General features: G+C 41.1%; 1 protein-coding gene and 1 long non-coding RNA gene across 3 annotated transcripts in view; both read right to left on the bottom strand.

Moving 5' to 3' along the window:
• LOC120860803 (catenin alpha-2-like) overlaps positions 1 to 12,039 on the bottom strand; it is a 1,410,064-nt gene that overhangs the window by 634,159 nt on the left and 763,866 nt on the right. The gene's annotated exons all lie outside the window — the stretch shown is intronic.
• Positions 10,463 to 11,212, bottom strand: LOC120860804. The gene is made up of 2 exons (XR_005720435.1): positions 10,537 to 11,212; positions 10,463 to 10,499 (listed from the first exon to the last, which is right to left on the bottom strand). It is a non-coding gene; the product is annotated as an uncharacterized LOC120860804 (long non-coding RNA).

A 12,039-nucleotide genomic window follows, 5' to 3' on the forward strand; every position in this document is an offset into this window, starting at 1 on the left:
TTATATATGCCTCCTGCCATTTCTACCTGTACAAGCTATTCAGCTTGATGCATGTAGCTCACTCATGTTCTGTGCCCCATGAGAAACACACAGTATCTGTATCTTATCAGTTCAGTTTTCAGTTTTATCATTTCCACACTCACTTCAGGACACATGGAGTAAACCATGTCACAGAACTGTCTACAACCTGAAGGGAGTCTGCAGGACTGTGGTTGCTGAATCACAGTGAAAAATGTTCTCCCCAATGTTCAGAGTGCTGTTCACAATTGGCCTAACAGTTGTTGGTATCAGCCAAATGAAGGTTGACGTAGCAAAGTAAGTGATGTCTGGCCGGCCTTATAATAGGATTAGGGCACGGGCCAGTGGGTCTGACTGCTTCGTAATAGCTGCTTGGCTAGTAATCCTCAAAGCTTCACCTGAAAGTACATTTGAGTCACGGCATTTATTCTGTAAATTCTCTGATAGAAACGCTGGTAATCCTGGCCTCCCAGTAAGTAGTGTGTTTATGTCACACACCAAATCAGTTCCTTGAGACCATCTGGAAAATGTTACCATAAGGTTTCTTGTTTTTATAAACACTTTGCAATTTATCCAGTACTTTCACTTGGCTTCTTCCGTGAGGTTTGCAGGGCAACGTCAGCCCAAGCCACAAATTCTAAGCCTTTATCTACAGATGAAGAAACTTAATAACCTAAGTTGGCTGAAAGCTAGGTTAGTGACATGCATGAGAAGGTCAGACGACTTGTCCAGGGTCTTGACGCTACTCAGAGGTAAAGACAGACCCAAAGCTCAGTGACTGCGTTCCTAATTCATATTCCGTTCTCCCACACTGGGCCACTACCTCCCAACTTACGATTTCACATATCACAAGGGAATGTCTAGAATCAAGTGTGCAACCAAATGTCTGGATCAAGTTAATTGGGTTTTTAATGACCCTGATGTTACCATCTCATTAGCCTGTTTATTACTCCTGAGCATTTCACTTCCTAAAAATGTTCAGATCAGCACAAATAGAAACATGTGTGTCTGTGTGCTTTTGGATTATTTAGAACAAACTTGTGTGTGTTAGTTGCTCAGTCAGGTCCAACTTTTTGTGACCCAGTGGACTGCTGTCTACCAGGCTCTTCTGTCCATGGGACTTCCAGGGCAAGAATACTGGAGTGGGCAACTATTTCCTTCTCCAGGGTATTTTCCTGACCCAGGGACTGAAGCCAGGTCTCCTGAATGCAGGTGGATTCTTTACCATCTGAGTCACCAGGGAAGCCCAAACCTAGGTCTCCCCTGTAGAGAGAAGGAACTCTGTCCTTCTAAATGTGTGGGTCCTACTTTTGGAAAACCAGGAAACACTTATCTTTCTTTAAATTCATTCATTCATTTGTTGGAAAGGTGCTTTTGAGTGTTCACTAATGCCAGAGTCTGTGTGACATCTGGGTCACATTCATTTATCAAGTAAACATTGCTTTTAAAATTTTCTTTTGCCTGTACCATGCAGCTTGTGGGATTTCAGTTCCCTGAGAAATTGAACCCATGCCATGGCAGTAGAAGTGCTGAATCCTAACCGGTAGACCACCGGGGCACTCTGGAAAATTGTTTTTTTCAGATAGCAGTATGGCACTATTGGTTTATATCACATGCAACAAACTAAAAGCTCTGGGAAGGATTTAAAAACATTGATTTCAAGTCAGATATTCATAAACCTCTGCATATAAAGGTGATTTGAAAATACCTACATAAAGAGCTACTTTTTCCTCTTAAGTTTAATTGTAGGTCTACATGGCCCATCAAAAACTCTTGAACTCGGCGCTCATTCCATTACCTCTCTCTGCCAGTTCTTCGCCTCATGTAGATATAATCAACCTCACCCCTTCTCTACCTCATCTTTTTTTTTCCTTTCTCTTTAATCTAAGTTATGGATAAAAATATCGAGCAAAACTGACACAAGTAAGAAGCCCTATGCCTCTTCATGAGCGACTCCTCTCCACATATATCCAAGGTAATCCATTGGTAGAAGTGAAACCTGAGAGCTTCATAAAGGTGCTTTCTGGTTTTGTGATTTTATTTCTCCCATTTCCCCATGTCTACCTCTCAGTATTTCCTGCCATTCCCTTCTGGCTTGCTCCTAAACCCCATTACAGACCATAGATTAAGGGCGAAGACAGAGGGCTTCATCTTGCCTGTGGTAACACAGGTCTACTTGAGGAGGTATTTACAGACATGATTTAAAGAGAGCCCAGGAGATTGGGTTGGTGCAGGAGAAGGGAACAAGTGGAAAGCTGCAAATAAACCCTCTTCTACAAATGTTCTCTTGTCTCACCAAGATACATTACCTCTCTGTGGGAAAGCCACTGAGCTAGCATTTACTATTTTGAGATTATGATCCACTTTCCACCCAACTGCTAGCATCCCTATATACCTCGCAAAGTAATATCTTCTTGTAAGATCTTGACAGGAATATTAAAAATTCATAAACATATTGCCTTTTACCCACAATAAAAAAACACAGTGAAGATTTTGGTAAAGAAACCTAGTCTAACATAGGAAGTGAGAAGCAATGTGATATTGCTCTAACAATATCACATTGAATTATACATGCAAGGAAATAGAACATTCTGGCAAGGCTGGTGATTCTGACAGAAATCCCAAGAATGACTTTTCAGGAGCATCCTTAATGAAAATGAGAAAATTCAAGGACTTTTGTTTCTTTTGTGCTTCTCTGACTTTGCTTGTTCCTCCAGACAAACTGTTCAAAAGAACTTGGAATTTCCAACCCCTAGCTTCTGTCTAGTCCTGCTCCCTACAGTTAACTACAGAAACACCACTGATTCTCTCTCTCTTCTATACACAGCTGTGACTCAGAGCCCCAAATGGGTGACCCTATCACCCATGGGATTCTCCAGACAAGACTATTGGAGTGGGCTGGAAATCTACCCCAGGGGATCTTCCCAACCCAGGAATTGAACCCAGGTCTCCTGTGCTGCAGGCAGATTCTTTACCATCTGAACCACCAGGGAAGCCCTGATTTGGTTTCATACTTAAACTAAATTTTCAAACCAACCATCCATTGAAAGCTTCAAGAGAAACACACTTAAATCCTAGTTCTAGATCCCCAAAACACCAAAACAGCAATATAACCAGAAAGAAAACCAGACACTGCACTAAATGAAAACCTCGTGTATTTTGTTTCTTCTGTCTCTCTGAAATCCTTTGGTTGTTCCAGAAGGATTAGATAGAAGCAAGTAGTGCCTGAGAAATCAGTATTCAGTCAAGAAGCAACAGTTAGAACTGGACAGGGAACAATGGACTGTTTCAAAATTGAGAAAGGAGTACATCAAGGCTGTATATTATCACCTACTTATTTAACTTACATGCTAAATACACCATGTGAAATGCCAAACTGGATGAAGCACAGGCTGGAATCAAGATTACCGGGTAAACTATCAATAACCTCAGGTATGCAGATGATACCACCCCTATGGCAAAAAGTGAGGAGGAACTAAAGAGTCTCTTGATGAAAGTGAAAGAGGAGAGTGAAAAAGCTGGCTTAAAACTCAACATTCAAAAAACAAAGATCATGGCATCCAATCCCATCACATCATGGCAAATAGATGGGGAAACAGTGGAAACAGTGACAGACTTCATTTTCTTGGGCTCCAAAGTCACTGCAGATGGTGATTGCAGCCATGAAATTAAAAGAGGCTTGCTCCTTGGAAGAAAAGCTATGACAAACCTGGACAGCATATAAAAAAGCAGAGACATTATTTTGCTGACAAAGGTCCATATAGCCAAAGCTATGGTTTTTCCAGTGGTCATGTATGGATGTGAAAATTGGACTATAAAGAAAACTGAACACCGAAGAATTGATGTTTTTGAACTGTGGTGTTGGAGAAGACTCTTGAGAGTCTGTTGGAATGCAAGGAGATCAAACCAGTCAATCTTAAAGGAAATCAGTCCTGAATATTCATTGGAAGGACTGATGCTGAACCTGAAGCTGCAGTACTTTTGACCACCTCATTAGAAGTATGCCTCATTAGAAGAAAGAAATGTCTCATTAGAAAAGATAACTGTCTCATTAGAAAAGAACCTGATGCTGGGAAAGATTGAAGGCAGGAGGAGAAGGGGACAACAGAGGATGAGATGGTTGGATGGCATCACTGACTTGATGGACATGAGTTTGAGCAAGCTCCAGGAGTTGGTGATGGACAGGGAAGCCTGGCATGCTGCGGTCCATGGTGTTGCAAAGAGTCGGACACAACTAAGCAACTGAACCTAACTGAACTGAATGCCAGACAGAGAAAAAAAGAGACAATGCATTTTTCTGACCATCAGACTGATGGTATTTGACTGGTTAGTGTTTTTTGTATTTTTTCTCCTTAACCATTGTCAGTAAGGCTGGTTGATTTAAAATCTAGCAAGGACCTAACAGATTTTTAAATAGGAACTTACCGTGTATTTCCTTTGCTAGTAAAAATGCTTCTATATAGGTTACCTGGTTATGTTGATGGTTCTCAAAGGTGAGTGTGTGCATGTGCAAATGTGTGTGCATGTATGTGTGTGTGTGTGTGTGTCTGTCTGTCTGTCTGTCTGTCTGTCTTAGGGGAGTAATAATCTGGATGAAGAACAGAGGAAGACCTGAGTGGCAGTAAAGATATAAAGGGGAGTAGGAAAGAGATTTATGGAAGGGAATAAAATCTCTCTGGTTCAGATCAATTTTAAAAACAACTTATGTCATGCCACTTGCAAAGGTGAAATTCACTGGAGTTTGATATTTTATAGGAAATGAACAAAGTGAGAAAGTAAAAGGGAGGGAGAAAGGAGAGAGAATTTTCTTATCACAAGTTTCTGAAGGGAGCCATCCCCAGCGTTTATAGATTGCTACTTACCATTGGAGATACACGCCATCAGATAATGAAAGCAGACCCACATGTTTTAAAATCCCCCGATTAAAATTTAAATTCATTAGTTTATGAGCTGCTGGGAATTGACAGTTTTACATCCCAATCGTGCTTGCAATTTATGTAAAAGCTGCCATAAAGTGGAATAGGGGAGCATCTCCTAGTGACAACACCAAACACAAATTGGTAAATAAAAACGCAGCTGAAGCCGATTTGCTGCGGGTCATATAACCGAGAATGTCATTTTTATTAAAGGGAAGTTCTTTAAGCATTTGCTCGTCACCCGGCCACGCTTTTTTTTTTTTTAACCAACATTTTAAAATATTAATGTACTGTTTTTATTGCTTCTTTCCTCTAACAGTGTTTCTATAACTGGTTCTACATATAAAATATGTCCCGTGTAACTGCAGCTTGGCAGGCGTGTCCTTCTTCTTTGGTAATAGGGTGTGTGCACGCCTCTGAGTGGTTTATCTCTGACAGTGTATATAACAACTAAATTGCAGTGTCTTGATCTCAGACATTTTCATTATAATACAGCTTGATACTAGATACAAGAGATTAAACTTCAGAGATTCATGGAGGTTTGTGTCTGATTTCTCTTCAGTGTTGAAATTTTCTTCTTTTAAAACAAGATTCCTTGGGGCCACACATGTGACTTTAGTATGTTTGAACAGGTGGAAAAGAAGGTGAGTCAAGGAACCAGGTCTCCAAATGAAAGAATTTATCTAGAGGGTTCCCAACACAAATTTTTCCAAAGGGGGAAGTTTCAAATAGCCTTTCTGGTTCATGCTCTCTGACTTATCTCTAAAAAACTTTGCTTATTCTAATGTCACAAAGCTCTTCTTCAATACTAACTGCTAAATTTGTAGTAGTAACTAACTACAAACTAACTGCATAGTTTTTATCTTTTAAGTTTAGGGTTACAGTTCACTTCAAGTCAATTTCTGTACATGGATTAAGTAAGGTAAGGGTCAAGGTTGTTTCCCTGTTGAACTGTTTTGATGTTCCTGTTAAAAATCATTTGACCATATATATGTGGGTCTTCTCAGTTCTCTATAACCTTCTGTTGATCTATTTGTCTCTCTTTCACCAACATCATACATTGACTATTGCAACTTCGAAGTAAGTTTTAAAGTCAAGTAGGTAAGTACTCTAACTTTGCCTTTTTTTTTTTTTTTAAAGTTCTCCATGTCTGAACCTTTAGGTTTACCTGGAATGTTATATTTACAAAGGCCCAGTGACATGTAGGGCTCTTCTAAAAATCACTGGTTTGGACTTCCCTGGTTGTCCAGGGGTTGGGAATCTGGCCTGCCAATATAGGGGACATAGGCTCAATCTCTGATCAGGGAAAATTCCAAAATTCCATAGGAGAAGGTAATGGCAACCCATTCCAGTATTCTTGCCTGAAGTATGCCATGGACAGAGGAGCCTGGCAGGCTATAGTCCATGGGGTCGCAAAGAGTTGGACACAACTGAGTGACTGAGCACAGGGCAGCTAAGCCCACACAGCACTATTAAGCGTGCTGTAGAGCCCGTAAGCTGCAACTATTGAAGCCCCGAGCCCCAGAGCCTGTGAGGTGCAATAAATAAGAGAAGCCACTGCAAAGAGAAGCCCTTTCTTCACAACTAGAGAGTAGCCCCCACTTGCCGCAACTAGAGAAAGGCCCACACACAGCTACGAAGACCCAGCATACCCCAAAATAAACAAATCAATATTTCTTAAAAATTCACTAGTCTAATCAATCAATCTCTGATTACACAGAGTTGAGGAATCTTTTCAAAGTTTAAGGAATAAAGCAATAATAAAAAATTTAAGAGGATGACCTCATTTTACAGACTAACCTGCCTCCAGGATATACTGAAAGAGAAACTGAATCCTCCTAAACCTGAGTTCCTCTGCTGAGTTTATGATTAGCCTCCCTGTCCAAAACTTTACTCTATTCCTTTTCCTGGACCTGATCCCCTCAAGACTCAGGAGCAACAAATAAAAAGAGGGATTGAAAGTCATTCAATGGCAGGGATACAGGGGCTTGGATTGATATATGGTACAGCATCTCGCTCACTCGCTAAATCACTTCAGTAGTGTCCGACTCTGTACGACCCTATGGACTGTAGCCCAATGGGCTCCTCTGTCCATGGCATTCTCTAGGCAAGAATACTGGAGTGAGTTGCCATTTGGTGGTCAGATCCCTGACCCAAGGATCAAACCCAAGTCTCTTACGTCTCTCGCATTGGCAAGTGGGCTTTTTACTGCTAGCACTGCCTAAACTTACTGTGACATAGCATATATATGTATCGGTACAAGCCCCTGTGCCCCTGTTGTTTGAAGTAAAAGGCTTTCGCTCTAGTCTCCCAGGCCTCCCCTGAGTCTCAAAGGATAACTTAAGAGTTAACGATTAGACAAAGAATAGCTGTTGGGCTGGGGAACTGGTAACAATTTAGACCATAACTCTGTCACACAGCAGAATCACCGAACTCACAGTTCCCTGAACGAAGAAAGGACTGACACACGTCCTAGTTTGCTTTCACAGGAAGCAGACACCCACCAGATGAAAACTGCTGACTGGAAGAACATAGACCCTAGACTGGTTGAAACCAGGAGGCTGGTGATGCTTGAAACTTCACCTTAATGCCAACCAATCCGAGAAATGTGCATGAGCTGACCATGCACCTGGCAAACCCCTCCCTTACACTGCCCTTAAAGCCCCTTCTCTGAAAGCCATCGGGGAGTTTGGGTGTTTTGAACACGAGACCCCAGTTTTCCTTGCTTGGTGCCCTGCAGTAAATGCTGCACTTCCCTTCACTACAACCTAGTGTCTGTAGATTGACTTTAATGAGTGCAAGTAAGTGGACCCAAGTTTGGTTTGGTAACAGAGGTGGGGGCTGCTATTTTTCAGCTTGGTGTTTCTAGCACATAACAGAGTCTCTGACTCACAGTTAGTGTTAACGTGATCTCTAGGGGAATTTTTCTGTGCATGGAACAGCCACATCTGTGTAAACACTGTTGGAGGGGATGGGGGGAGAGTTCCCCTTCACTTAAAATACTGCACCAACCTTCCTCTATCTTTTTTAATTGTGCTTCCAATTCTGCCTTAACTTGTAGCCAGTTTCTTTCCCTTCAGAATTATGTCAGTTGTGGGTAGAGACTGCCTTTTATATGTCCAGGTATCTCCACACGACCTTTGTATAGAGAACAAGGGGGTGGGGATTGCAGTGAGAAGTAAGGAGTAGGGGCCGAGAGAGGTGTTGGTCATCCATCAAGCTATCTAGCCAACTCACCAGCTCCTCACAAAGGCTGGGACACAGAACAGACACTCAGTAAATACTCATCAATGAGAGAGTCTGTAAACTTTCTATTGTAAATACTCTTTTGAGGCCAACACAGAATCTTGGCTTCATTGCATCAATGGGAGAAATCATCCATGGCAGCACTGCTTTCAAAGGTGAAATCAAATAGGAATCACATTTCATAAAATACCTAAAAGAAAACCATGTCATCTCCTTAGCCTTTTTTGTTTGTTTGTTTGTTTTTCAGAAAAGATGAAAGGGAAAGGAGGTTGAGACAGGACATGCTTCAGGAAGCCCTGGAGAAAAGGCGTAAGCACCAAGCACCTTTGGCCAAACTAAACACAGACTACAAACACAAACTAAGCAACATAGAAAGGCAACAGCATGTGGAGCTGGAAGACATTTGTTACACATATGAAGAGCGAAGAGGCCATTCCTGCCACGTGCACTAGAATACTTCAATAATTCCCTAACTGGTCTCTCTTCTCAAATTCTGGATCCCATTCAATCAATGCAGCACAGTGAGAAGAGCACAACTGTCCTACATCATAGTGAACGCATGCCACTGTTCTGCTTAAAGGGCTTCATTTACTCCAAACAGAAAATAGGCAACTCCCTGAAGGCCTTCCTGACATGGTCCAGGACCCATGCCTGCTTTTCTGCTCCTGACTGGTCACTATTCTCACATCTACAATCTCCACTTCAGAACCACCCTTGCCGGGGCTCTGCATATGGTACTCCCTCTGCCTAAAGAATCCACACCCTCTTTTCCTTCCAGGCCTCAGATCAAATACCACCTCATCCCAGGGACTATCACTGATTCTCCCAGCTAAACTCTTCCATGGCAACTATTTTTACATTGGTCTAATTGTTAAAACTGCAAATGGGTTGTGGCTACAAAGTTACCTTTAATCTCTGGGCTACATACTCAGCACTTGTGGTAGCATGCGGTCAGTGCTTAATGAATGGTCGAATAAATAATTGATTGAGCAAATGAATAAATGTGCTTAGGAAACATTTAATGGACTTCCCTGGTGGTTAAGATGGTAAAGAATTTGCCTGCAATGCGGGAGACCTGGGTTGGATCCCTGGGTCGGAAAGATTCCCTGAAAGAGGGCATGACAACCCACTTGAGTATTCTTGCCTGGTAAAACCCACAGACAAAGGAGCCTGGCGGACTACAGTCCATGGGATCACAAAGAGTTGTACATGACTTATTGACTAAACAACAGCAAAACATTTAATAGATTCATCAGCAATGCAGTTATGTACCTGAATAAATTTGATGTGACAATTTAAATCTTTCTGTATCTTTTATTTTTTAAATCATCATTTTAGGTACAATAGATACATTTTTTTACATACTATAAAATATAAAACATATACTATGCTAGAAAATTATATACTGTACCCATTTTAAGTGTATACTCAAAAAGTTCTGAAAAATGTGCATGCCTTTGTAACTATCATCACAACCGGAATATAGAACATTTACATCACCCCCAAAAGCTCCCTTGTGCCTCATCTCAGTTAGCACTTCTTTCATTCCCAGCTGCCAGGCAACTACTATCTTACTTTCAGTAACTGTATGTTAGTTTGGATTTTTTTTTTTTTACATTTTATATACATAAGATAATACAGTATGCATTCTTTTGAGGCTGGCTTGTTTAGATAAGCAAAATATTGAGATTCATCTGTTTAGCTGTATGACTCAGTACTTTTTTGGGTTTGAGTAGTATTTCAACTGATGAATATATCATAATTCGTTCACTCATTAACATTAGTTGATAAACATATGGGTTGTTTCTGGTTTGGAGCTATTATGAACAAAAGTGCTAAGAATATTAGTGCATATGTCTTTGTATAGATATAGTTTTCATTCTATTTGAGTGGAATTCAAGAAATGTCATTGCTAGCTTGTATGGTAGATAAATGTTTAAAAGAGAACCTTCCAAACTCTTTTCTAAGGTGGTTGTACCATTTTATATTCCTTGTAGAAACATGTGAGAGTTACAGTTGTTCTATAGGTTAGCAGACATTTGATCTTTTCCAAAATATTCATAAGACATCTGGTCCAGGAAATATCTTGACATGCCAAATTGAAATTTGGTCCTATCCAAAATATCCATGAACATACTTGCTCCATGCCAAATGGTTTTGGACAGGACTAAATATCAAGGACCTTTTGGTGTGGACTGAATGTCTTATTGCTATAAATCTCTTACGGATGTTTTGCACAGGACCGAGTGTCCTGCAAAGACTCCAAATCCTCTCCAACTCTCAGCATTATCAAGCTTTCTAAGAAAATTTCTCTGTTTCCTTCCTATGAATTCTGCAACCTAGAGGAGCTGCATACTTGCCTTAGGAAGAGGATGTTCAGTTGGTTGTAAGGCTCTTTCTTTTCTTTTATTTTTTTTTAGCAGAATGCTGGGATAAATAGGATCCAACTCAGAAGTATTGAGAGGGAGGGACAAACAAAGTGGGATCTGGTAAACAAGATGCTATGATTAAGGAAAAAAAAAATGTGAACTGGAATTCAGTTTGAAACTGAAAAGTCCATGGATCAAATGAGGAGCAGGGAAACCTTGCTTTCCTGGGAGCCCACCTCCATTCCCTAGTCTTGAATAGGACTGAGCAAGAAAGAAGCCCTAAGTAATTACTTATGAATTTTCTTTTTAAGGATGGGAAGTACTTTGTGGCATTGAGACCATTTTAAATGAGGGCTTGATGATTTCTTATTAGGGACCCAAACACAGTAAGGACACAGAGAAATGCTTGTATCTATTTCTTATTGTCTTTAAGTAAATGATAATTTAATGGAAAGCTAACTCTTTAACCACCCTAGTGCTCCTTTCCCCATGGGTCTCTGGCCATGTAATGTACAGAACTGATGATGAATATACACTGCATGATCAATGAAGCATATAGAGAGTGCTGGTCTAATATACAGGTGGATTTAGCAGAAAACAACTTATACGTACTATGCGAAGTGTTGACTCATTGGAAAAGACTTTGATGCTGGGAGGGATTGTGGGCAGGAGAAGGGGACGACAGAGGATGAGATGGCTGGATGACATCACTGACTTGATGAACGTGAGTCTGAGTGAACTCCGGGGGTTGGTGATGGACAGGGAGGCCTGGCATACTATGATTCACGGGGTCACAAAGAGTCAGACACGACTGAGCGACTGAACTGAACTGAACTGATTTTTATATTGGTTAATTTTTGAGAGCTATGTGCTATACTAGTCAAAGCTATGGTTCTTCCAGTAGTCATGTATGGATGTAAGAGTTGGACTATAAAGAAAGCTGAGTGCTGAAGAATTGATGCTTTTGAACTATGGTGTTGGAAAAGCCTCTTGACAGTCCCTTGGACTGCAAGGAGATCTAACTAGTCCATCCTAAAGGAAATCAGTCCTGAATATCCATTGGAAGGACTGATGTTGAAGCTGAAACTGCAATACTTGGGCCACCTGATTCGAAGAACTAACTCATTGGAAAAGATCCTGGTGCGAGGAAAGATTGAAGGCAAGAGGAGACAGAGGATGAGATGGTTGGATGGCATCACTGAGTCGATGGACATGAGTTTAAGCAAGCTCCGGGAGTTGGTAATGGACAGGCATGCTGGCCATCATGGCATGCTGCAGTCCGTGAGGTTGCAGAGTCAGACACAACTGAGCCCCTGAACTGACTGATGTGCTCTACTGTTCTGTTGTAAAGAAGGCAGAATGCCAGAGAATTGATGCCTTCAAACTGTGGTGTTGGAGAAGACTCCCAGAAGTCCCTTGGAGATCAAACCAGTCAATCTTAATGGAAATCAACCCTGAATACTCTTTGGAAGGACTGATGCTGAAGCTGA

Source organism: Oryx dammah, unplaced genomic scaffold (assembly GCF_014754425.2).
Source record: "Oryx dammah isolate SB20612 unplaced genomic scaffold, SCBI_Odam_1.1 HiC_scaffold_11203, whole genome shotgun sequence".
Lineage (NCBI taxonomy): Eukaryota > Metazoa > Chordata > Mammalia > Artiodactyla > Bovidae > Oryx > Oryx dammah.